Here is a 12,005-nt window from a genome sequence, read left to right on the forward strand (position 1 = left end):
TGTCCATTTCCCATACATTACATAAAACTCTATTTGATATATTTAAAATTATATGCTATAATTATATATTTAAGTTATAATTAAATATATAATTATATATTAAAAATAATATATTCAACATGTATTTAACACAATATATTCAATATATAATGTATTTAATATACCTAATATGTAATATACTCATCTGGCTTAAAATTTAAAAAGGGCAAAGGTGTAAAGTCTTCCTCTCACCTTCCCTCCCCCAGAGGTCACCACTGTTTTCTTGTGTATGTGGACATTTATAATTTACAACTGCCCAGGCCCTTCCTCCCAGAGGTTCTAGCTCAGCAGATCTGGGCTGCAGGTCCGGCATTCTGTATTTTTATAAAGTTCCACAAAGAGTCTTATATGTACTCCTGGTTGAAACCGTGATCCTGGACAAATAATTTAGGTATACTATAAAAGGCAGCAAAAACTATAATAGTAAGACACAATCCCTCAAAACTATAATATTGATTGGTACAATATTTTGCAATGGACATACTTCCTCGTTAGATGCTACATATATGACTACATGACCAGAATACCCATAAAGGTATCAACTCCTCTATAGCTCTCTGGGCTCTCTCATGTTCTCTCACACTTAAAAATGCAGTGTTTCGCCCTAACCTGTTTGGCTCATTGGATAGAGCGTCAGCCTGCAGACTCAAGGGTCCCAGGTTCGATTCCGGTCAAGGGCATGTACCTTGGTTGCGGGCACATCCCCAGTAGGGGATGTGCAAGAGGCAGCTGATCGATGTTTCTATCTCATCGATGTTTCTAACTCTCTATCTTTCTCCCTTCCTCTCTGTAAAAAATCAATAAAATATATTTTTTAAAAAATGCAGTGTTTCACCACCAGCCCCTCAGCCCCTGCCTCCACATCCTGTACCTCCAACAGTGCACTCTACTCTCAACATGCTAGGAACAGGATTGCTTATGACAGTGGGGGCCACAAGGTTGAGCCCTAAAGGTTCCCCCAACCCAGCAGTTATGGGGAGGGAGAAAACTACACAAAGATTTTATGAACCACCCAGCCAGTACGGCTCAGTGGTTGAGCATCAACCTATGAACCAGGAGGTCATGGTTCAATTCCAGGTCAGGGCACATGCCTGGGTTTCGGGCTTGATCCCCAGGGTAGGGCATTCAGGAGGCAGCTGATCAATGATTCTCTCTCATCACTGATGTTTCTATCTCTCCCTCCCTCTCCCTTCCTCTCTGAAATCATTAAAAATATAAATCTTTTAAAAAGATAAGAACCAATGAGGTTCTGAAAGACTGCAGAGATTCAAAGGAGGGGAAGATTATATTAGATTTCTGCATTTGGAACAGGAAAGGCTCATGGTGTAGGTCAGCGGTCGCCAACCTTTCGGACCTCATGGACCACCAGTGGTCCGCAGGCCACCGGTTGGCAACCGCTGGTGTAGGTGACATGAGAGCTAGTCTATGAATCATATTTTCTATTTATTATTTGGTAATTTGCATGTTCCTAATGATTTGTCCATTTCATCTAGGTTATCTAATTTTTTGATGTACAATTATTCACATTATTCTTTTATACTATTTTTAAAAATCCTATAAGGAGATTGAATCAGTAATCAAAACCCTCCTGATAAAGAAAAGCTTAGGACCAGGCAATTTTACTGGTAAATTCTACAAAATTTTAAAGAATTAACACTAATTCATTTAAAAATTCTCCAAAAAATAAAACAGAAGGGACTACTTCTTAACTCATTCTATGAGGCCAGTATTACTCTGATACCAAAACCAGATAAAAATATCACAAGAAAACAACAGACCAATATCTTTTATGAATAAAGATGCAAAAACCCTCAACAAAATACAAGCAAATCGAGTCTATCATCATATGAAAAAAGATGATATGCCATAGCCAACTAGAATTTATTCCAGAAACCCAAGGTTGGCTTAACATAATAAAATCAATGTAATATACCACATGTACTAGGTTGAACTAAAAAAAAGGCAAAGGTGAAAAGTCCCCTCAAAAGATGAATGTTCAAGTCCTAACCCTCAGTATCTGTGGATGTGACCTTATTTGGAAATAGGGATGTAATCAAATTAAGATGAGGTCACAGTGGATTAGGGTGGCCCCTAACCCAATGACTTTTAAGAAGAGGGAAATTTGGACACAGAGACACAGGGATGTAGAGAGAAAATGCCATGTAAAAATGAACACAGAGATTGGAGTTACACAATAAGCCAAGGAATGCCAAGGACTGCTGGGAACTAGCAGAAGTAGGAGACAGGCATAGCATGCATTCTCCCTGAGCCTCCCAAAGGAAGCAACTCTGTTGATCCTTGATGTTAGACTGTAGTCTCCAGAACTGAGAGAAAATAACTTTCTGCTGCTTTAAGCCACTCAGCCTATGGTATTTTGTTACTATAGCTCTAGGAATCTAATATATCACATTAATACAATGAAAGAAACCACATGATCATTTCACTTGATATAGAAAAAGTATTCAACAAAATCCAACATCTATTCATTAAAACAACCTAAAACTTTCAACATGGGACAACTGGATATCCACATACCAAACAATGAAGTTGGGGCCTTACCTCACACCATAAGTAAAAAGTAACTCAAAATCAATCAAAGACCTAAACATAAGAGTTAATAAAATTTTTAAAGGAAAATATAGGGGTACAACTTCATGACCTTGGATTTGGCAATGTTTTTTAGCTATGACCAAAAGCAAGAGCAACAAAAGAAAAAATAAACTGAACATCAAAAATTAAAAATTTGTGTATCACAGGACACTATCAAGAGCATAGAATGGGAGAAGATACCTGCAAATCATATATATGATAAGTGTCTAGCATCCTAAATACAATAAAGAACTCTTATAATTCAACAACAAAAATACAAACAAGCACTGAGGCTGGTTTGGCTCAGTAGGTAGAGCGTTGGCCCACAGACTGAAGGGTCACAGGTTCGATTCCAGTCAAGGGCACATACCCGGTTACAGGCTCTATCCCAGGCCACAGTTGGGGCACGTGTGGGAGGCAACCAATCGATACGTCTCTCTCACATCAATGTTTCTCTCTCTCTGTCTCATCCCCTCTCTCTAAAAATTAATGGAAAAATATCCTCAGGTGAGAATGAACAACAACAACAAAAAACAAGCCTTTTTACAAAGGGGCACAGGACTTGAATAGACACTTCTCTCCAAAGAAGATATACAAATGGCCAATAAACACATAAAAAAGTGTTCATCATCATTAGTCACTAGTGAAATGCAAATCAAAACCACAGATGTCACTTCACACCCACTAGGCCAGCTACAATTTTTAAAACTGACAATAACAAGTGTTGGTGAGGAAGGGGAGTAACTGGAGCCCTGAACATTATTGGTGGGAATGTAAATGGTGTAGCCTCTGTGTGAATTACCATAACACTGAGCAATTACATTCCTGAGTATATACCCGAAGAATTGAAAACATTTGTTCAAACAAAAACTTGGACAAGAATGTTCACAGCAGCACTATTCACAATAGCCCAAAGTCCATCAACTAAAGAATGGATAAACAAATTGTGATATATTCATACAATGGAATATTATTAGGCCATAAAAAGGAATGAAGTACTGATTCCATTACAACATGGATGAACCTTGAAGAGATGCTAATGAAAGAAACCAGACACAAAAGGCCATATATTGTGAAATTCCATTTATACAAAATATCTGGAATAGGCAAATCCATAGAGATTGAAAACAGATTAGTGGTTAGCAGAGCTGGAGGTAAGGCCAAATGAGGAATAATTGTTTAATATATGTACAGGGTTTCCTTTTCGGTGATGAAACTGTTCTAACTAGATAGTGGTGATAGCTGCATAACACTGGAAATAGACTAAATGTCACTGAATTGTACACTTAAATGGTGAATTTTGTGTTATGTGAGTTTTACTACAATGAGCTACAATTGTTACTTACTTAAAAAAGTAACATTTACAATGTGACACAAAATGCCTGATGTATTAGTATGTTAGGAAGTCACCTACTGGAGCCAACTGTGTGGCTCTTCTAATTACCATGCTGTGAAGTTTTAGCTAGAAATTGTCTGGCATTGCCCTAGCTAGTTCGGCTCAGTGGATAGAGCAGGGGTCCTCAAACTTTTTAAACGGGGGACAAGTTCACTGTCCCTCAGACCATTGGAGGGCCGGACTATAGTTTAAAAAAAAACTATGAACAAATTCCTATGCACACTGCACATACCTTATTTTGAAGTAAAAAAACAAAACGGGAACAAATACAATATTTGTATTTGCATGTGGCCCGCGGGCCGTAGTTTGAGGACCCCTGGGATAGAGCATCAGCCCATAGACTGAAGGGTCCCAGGTTCAATTCCGGTCAAACCTTAGTTGCAGTCTTGATCTCCGCCCCTGGCTGGTGGGGGGGGGGGGGGGGGGGGTGTTCGGGAGGCAATCAATCAATGTGTCTCTCTCACATCGATGTTTCTCTTTCTCAGTCTCTCCCCATCCCTTCCACTTTCTCTAAAAAATCAATGGAAAAATATCCTTGAGTGAGGATTAACAACAACAACAAAAGAAATAGTCTGGCATTTGTGGTAACTACATAAGTAACTCCTAACAGTCTTTCTTTTTAAGAAGATTACATATACTGGGCAAACTGAGCTTCTCTGTATCAATCTGAAATAAATGTAAAATGTGTTGGAATTTGCATATAGGCATCATTGGATCAACTCCATTCAATCCATATACTGTCCAATAGACCTAAAAATGGTTACATTTGTTTTCAAGTTTTAAATTTTGCCTTATTTTTATTTTGTATGAGTTCTGAATTCTGCTGCCTCTAAAGGTAGATGCTGATTTGAGGCAATTAATGCAATACTGCAGGACTCCTTCAGGGCAGCTGGGATACTGAAGAGCCCTGGTCAAGGCTTGAGATGAACCATTTCATAAGGAATGAACTTGTAAATCAAGGTCTGGGAAACCAAATATTTTTTTGTTTTGTTACCCTCACCTGAGGATAGTTTCTCCATTGATTTTTAGAGAGAATAGAAGAGAGGGAGGGAGTGACCTTGACCAGGAATCAAACCTGAGACCTTTTGGTGTGTTTGTGTGTGTGGGGGGGGGGGGGGGGGAGGAGGGGGTGGGTGGCAAGGACACACTCTAACCACCGAGCACACCGGCCAGGGCAAAACCAAATCATTTGACTATATGTTCAAGATAGAGCATTTGTTGGTTCTCTCTGCTGTACCCATTTTTAAATGCTATTTTCAATCCCCCCAAAAGTTATACAAATGAAACTACTTGTGACTTTTCTTTTTAGAATGCAGTCTTATTGTCTGTATCCCTTAATTTAAACAACATGGCCCTAACCGGTTTGGCTTAGTGGACAGAGCATTGGCCTGTGGACTGAAAGGTCCAGGTTCAATTCTGGTCAAGGGCATTTACCATGGTTGTGGGCACATCCCCAGTAGGAGGTGTGCAGGAGGCAGCTGACCAATTTTTCTCTCTCATCGATGTTTCTAACTCTTGATCCCTCTCCCTTCCTATCTCTGCAAAAAATCAGTAAAATATATTAAAAAAATTTACACAACAAGTTCTATTTTGCCAAGAGGGATTTGTGCTAGACCCAATATTGTAAGCTAGTTTTCTCCTTTATGAACCCTACCGTCTGTAATGCATGCTGTAAGCCTGGAGTGCTTTGTACATGGATTTGAAATTGGGGCTCTTGTTATACTTACATAGAAGTTACTAAAAAGAAAATTTCATCTGTGCAAGTGTAGAATAAGACCTTTTTATTCTACAGGTTCACCTTTCCAAATGAATACAATATTTAGATTATTTTGACACTAGTTAAAAGTAGTTGATAAAACATTAGCTGATATAAACACTTTTTCAATGTACTATTAAAATTTTTAGAAAAAGTTTTATTATTAAACTAGTGGCTTGGTGCACAAAATTCATGCACATTAAAAGTGAATTAATTAGCCCAAACTGGTTTGGCTCAGTGGATAGAGCATCAGCCTGCAGACCGAAAGGTCCCAGGTTCGATTCCCGTGAAGGGCATGTAGCTTGGTTGTGGGCACATCCCCATTAGGAGGTGTGCAGGAAACAGCTGATCGATGTTTCTCTCTCATTGATGTTTCTAACTCTCTGTCCCTCTCCCTTCCTCTCTGTAAAAAACCAATAAAACATATTTTTTAAAAAAAGTGAATTAATTAGAAGAAATATTTTAATATTGTTATTTGCTCTTTCTCTATAATAGAAGTGTCAGAGATTTAAGAAAATTAGTAAAATGTATATGAAAATCTTCCTCCTGTCAGAGTCTGGGGCACACCATGGGACCCAGAGTCAAGTCACCGCCCACCTGCGTGAACCTCGAAATAGCGCAAGACTCAGACCCGGCCGGCCCCACCCCCATTGGGCGAGATCCAGACCCGGTCGGCCCCACCTCTTTCAAGCCCCGCTGGGCAGGGGGCGCAGCCTCAGGTCCTCCAGCCTGGCACCAGGGTGTGGCCTGAGGTCCACCGTCAAGCCCTGCCGGGTCTGGGGTGAGGCCTGAGGTCCCCTGGCCTGGTGCTGGGGCAGGGGGTGCGGCTGAGGTCCTCCTGTCAAGCCCCACCAAGCTGGAGGGACGTGGTCTGAGGTCTCCTGTCAAGCCCCACCGGGCAGGGGGCATGGTCTGAGGTCCCTCGTCCTGCTCCGCTGGGCGGGGGGGGGGGGGGGGGTGCGCAGCCTCAGGTGCCCTGCCCTGGCCTGGCACCACACAGCCTCAGGTCCCTGCTGATCACTCATTCTGGCTCGTTACAGGAACTCCACCACTGCTGTGGGTGCAGCCATCTTGTGACAGCATGATGGAGTGAGGGTCAAATTGTATATTACCTCTTTATTATATAGGATCAGCTCATAGCTGACTCCTAAATTCATTTGGTCTCAATCGCTTTCTCCATCAGTAGACTTAGATTTGGTGCATCGTGACTGGAGAAGTTGGTCTGCTAAAAAATGGGTCCTTCAGGAAGTAAGTAATTTAGGGTTAGTCTTTCACTAAATTAATGTGTAATTCTGCGTGCTTTTTAGTAAGACCACATTAAAATTATTCTCAACTAGGATGTTTCTTGTTCTGTATACTTTTTTTTTAAGATGAATTATCAAGCTGGCCTTTGAGTTTTGGAATAAGCTAGGATAGAGCTTCTTGTTTTCATAGAAATGGCAACTGTGGCCAACTGCTTGGATGTGAGTGACAGAGCAATACACTTAGGACAAATTTTGGCATGAGTCATCCCCAAGTTCCAGCACCTCTGAGAGGTGAGTCAAAAGGCACAAGGTTTGGTGGGAAGTGGCAACATGTCCTTTGCCATTAAGGAGGTTAACAGAGAAGGGAAAGGAAGAAGATTAGCTCATAGCTGATTCTTACATTCGTAATGGACACATCTCTGGGAGAGCCAGATGACAGAGACAAAGGTCAACTGAACCTAGTATCTTAGACCTAGACTTTAATGTTACTCATTCTGTAAGTGAGGAAATGATGGATCCAGATGGATTTGCCCAAAGTCACTGCTGGCAACTGAGCCAGAACAAAAACCTAGGGCCTCTGACTTCCATCCAGTTCTTTCCTGCTGTCACCACACCATCCTGCTGTCAACAGGAGAACATGTGAAATGGCATCTCATTCCAGACCCTGAACTTATCAGCAAGTTAATGAAAATGAGACGTTAATAATCTGGTAAAGACATTTTTAGTCATGTGTTCCACATTTTCTGCACCTTACGGAAGGTGCTTTGGGGAAAAAACTATCAATAAAGAGCTGTGAAAAAACTCTAGGTCTTCACTGTTACTTTTTCTAAATAATAAGATATTATTTTTGACAAGTAAACAATTCCGTTCACATTTCAGTGGAAGGAGCATAGTTGGGGTACAGGGTAGGGTTAGGGTTATACACATATGCAAGTAAACAAGCTGTCAACTATTTTTAAATGTACCTAATCTGTCCAATGAAATTAGATGATCCAAATTCTGATCTCAAAGGATGAAAGTAGGTTATTTCTATTTTGCCACTCAATGAATTATGCATTTTTAGCATAATTATGTAAAACTTGCTCTCTTCTAGGATGAGATATTAAAATTCCATGGAAGCTGAATGACATGACATACAGTCTTACTGTCAAAAGGGTCTTAAGCGGGACAATCATTTTAAACTACATAGGCATTTTCTAGTCCACAGCAGTCTATTTTTGTTCCATCGAATTTGTGTTTATTTTTTATGAAATAATTATAACAGAGAAGAGTATAGGAATAATTGAAATTTTTAAAATAAAATATTGCCAATATAATTAAAGTCTATTGGACACTTCTTCATGATACCATTATCTTCCCTAACCCTCCCCTGCAGGTTTTTAGACTATAACTGCATAACTGAATCCACATGTGGGATTATTTTTGTATGTTTTCAAACTTTAAATAACATCCTTTTAATGTTTGTTCCCATTCAATGTTTCTGAGGTTTATCTACACTGATTCATATAACTCTATTAATTTTAACCCATTAATATATACAGTTATATGGCTATGTCACAATTTTTATTTCCCCAGCCATTTACGTTTTTTTCTCTAATTTTACACCATTCTAAACAATGTTGCAATGAACATTTTTGTACATGATTCCTTATGCACACTTTCAGTTCTTAATTTTGCTAAACTGTTCTCCAAAGTAGTTGTACCAATTTACAGTGTATGAGAGTTCTCATAGCCTTCAACATTACCAAAATTTGATATTGTCAGACTTAAACATGTTTGCCAATATAAAGAATGTGAACTGGTATCTCATCAATATTTTAATGGCCACTTCCATGATTACTAGTAAGATGAGTATTTTCAACTATTTATTGGCCAATTAGGTTTCCTCATCTGTGATTATCAACTTGTATCCTTTGCTCATTTTTCTATTGAATTGTTTGTCTTTTTATAAGTTACTAGAGGCCCAGTGCACAAATTCATGCATGGGTGGGGTCCCTCGGGGTAGCCTGCGGGGATTGGGGCCCCAGCTTGCTCCCCCAGGCTCGCACCCCCAGCTCACACCCCCAGCCTTGCAGCCCCGCCTGACACCCCACCATGGCCTGGTGCCACCCCCTCACCTGTTCCACTATTTCGCCTGTGGGGCAATTAGTTGGGGCCACCCCCCTTCCCTGCCTGAATCCCTCAGCACCTGGGAGCCAGGAGGTGGCCCCACCCCCTGCCGCTGGTCGCCATTTGCAGGGCTATCAGTTTGGGCCGGTCCCCCTGCCCGGCTCCCTCAGCGCCGGCGGGGCAATTGGTGGGGCAATTGGGCCCCTGCTTACACCTGCTTAGACCTGGCGCCACCCGCTCACCTGTTCCACCATCCTGCTGTGGTCCCGCTCTCATCGGGGCCCATTGGGGCCGGCAGCGCCTCCATTGTTGCCCGCTCCCATCGCAGATGCCCACCATGTTCCGCGCCACCCCCGGTGGTCAGCGCACATCATAGCGAGCACTAAAACTCCCGGTCGAACAACCGCCCGAGAGGACAATTTGCATATTAGGCTTTCATTATATAGGATATGTATCACATTCTATTCTGTCTTTTCACTCTGCTTATGTGTTTTTCAGCAGTTTTAAATTTTAATGTGATCAAATTTATTAATATTTTCTATTATGTTTTATGATTTTTATTTCTTTTTAAAGGAATTCTTCCCACTCTAAAATCATAAAGACAGTCTCCTATTTTCTCATCTAAAAGTTTAAAAATTTTGCTTTTCAAGTGTAGTAGGTCTTTACCTAGAATTTATTTCTGAGTATAATGGAGCATAGAACTTTCTATATGGATAATCCTTTACCTTAGACCACTTACTGAATAGTGAACCCTTTCTTCACTGATTTTCTTATCTTTCCACTATCAAATATCAAGTTTCATATTTACTAAGGTTTATTTCTGGGCCCTGTACTCTGTTTTGTTGTCCTATTTGTCTATCTCTGTGCCAATACAATATTGTCTTCATTTATTACAAATTCATAATACTTTTTTTGTTGTTATTGTTGGCATTTCAGCTTTTATTTTTAAAATAACTTTTAATTTTTCAATTACAGTTAACATAGAATATTATATTAGTTTCAGCTACACAACATAGTGACTACACATTTATATAACTTATAAAGTGATCACCCCAATAAGTCTAGTACCCATCTGACACTATATAGTTATTACAATATTGACTCTATTCTTAATCCTGTACTTTACATCCCTGTGACTGTTTTTATAACTGACAATTTCACACCTTATTCCCTTCCTCTTTTTCGCTCATCCAGCCAACCCCCTCCAATTTGGCAACCATCAAAATGTTTTCTGTACCTATTAGTTTGTTTCTGTTTTGTTTGTTCATTTATTTTGTTTTTTAGATTCCACAAATAAGTGAAATCATATGACATTTGTCTTTCTCTGTCTGGCTTATTTCCCTGTAGGTCCATCTATGTTGTTGCAGATGGCAAGATTCTTTTTTTTTTTATGGCTGAGTAATATTCCATTGAATATATGTACCACTTCTTTATCCATTCATCTTTTGATACTTAGGTTGCTCCCATATCTTGGCTACTGTAAATAATGCTGCAATGAACATAGGGATGCATATGAATTTTTGAATTACTGTTTGTGGTTTCTTCAGAAAAAATATCAAGAAGTGAAATTGCTGGGTCCTTCTTTGTCTCTTATAGCCTTGTTTAAAAAATTTTCTTTATTAATTGAGTTTTTGATACAGGGAGGGAAGGGAGGGGAGGGAGGGAGAAAGGGGAGAGAGAGAGAGAGAGAGAAAAAGAAGAGAGAGAGAGAAAAAATTTGTTGTTCCACTTATTTATACATTCATTGGTTGATACTCATATGTGCCCTGAATGGGGATCGAACCTGCAACCTTGGTGTATCAGGATCATGCTCTAACCAACTGAGCTATTTGGTCAGGGTTTTAAAGACTATTTTGTCTGATATAAGTGCTGCTACCCCACTTTTTTTTGTTTTGTTTCCATTTTCATAAAATATTTTTTCCCATTCCTTTACTTTCATTCCTGCATGTCTTTTGATTTGAAGTGGGCCTCTTGTAGGCAGCATACAGATGGGTCTTATTTTCTTATCCATTCAGACATCATATGTCCTTTGATTGGAGACAAATGTTAAAATTATTCATATTTATCTTTTTCTTCTTCTTCTTTTTCTTAAAAAAGTCCCTTTAACATTTCTTGCAATATTGATTTGGTGGTGACAACCTCCTTTAGCTTTTGTGTCTAGGAAGCTCTTTATCTGTCCTTGAATACTAAATGATAGCTTTGCTGGCTAGAGTAATCTTGGTTATACGTCTTTGCTTTTCATCACTTTGAATATTTCTGGTCAATCCCTTTTGGTCTTGCAAAGTTTTTGTTGAGAAATCAGCTGATAGTCTTATGGGAGCTCCCTTATATGCCACTGTTTTTTTCTTCCTGCTTTTAAGATTCTTTCTTTATGCTTAACCTTTGTCATTTTAATTATGGTGTATCTTGGTGTAGGTCCCTTTGAGTTCATCTTGTTTGGGACTCTGTGCTTCCTGGACATGTGTCTATTTACTTTGCCAGGTTAGGGGAAATCTTCTGTCACTATTTCTTCCGATAGGTTCTCAATCCCTTTCTCTCTTCTTTTTCTGGTACCCCTGTGATGCAAAGGTTGGTATACTTGATGATATCCCAGAGATTCCTTAAACTATCCTCATGTCTTTGGATTATTTTTTCTTTTTGCTGTCCTGATTGTGTGTTTTCTGCTACCTTGTCTTTCAAATTATTGGTTCAATACATTCATCTAATCTATTGTTGATTCCTTCTAATCTATTCTTCATTTCTGAGTGGTTTATTTTTATGTTTCCTATCTCTATTTTCATGTTGTCTATGTCTTTGTTAAAGTTCTCACTGATTTCCTCTACTGTTCCCCTCAGTTCATTGATCATCCTTATAACCAATGTTTTGAACTCTG

General features: G+C 39.4%; 1 protein-coding gene across 9 annotated transcripts in view; it reads right to left on the reverse strand.

The window, feature by feature from the left end:
• CAB39L (calcium binding protein 39 like) overlaps positions 1–12,005 on the reverse strand; it is a 157,467-nt gene that overhangs the window by 2,244 nt on the left and 143,218 nt on the right. The window lies entirely within an intron of this gene.

Source organism: Myotis yumanensis, unplaced genomic scaffold (genome assembly GCF_028538775.1).
Source record: "Myotis yumanensis isolate MYYU_CA2020_CCGP unplaced genomic scaffold, mMyoYum1.0.hap1 SCAF_3, whole genome shotgun sequence".
NCBI classification, from domain to species: Eukaryota; Metazoa; Chordata; class Mammalia; order Chiroptera; family Vespertilionidae; genus Myotis; species Myotis yumanensis.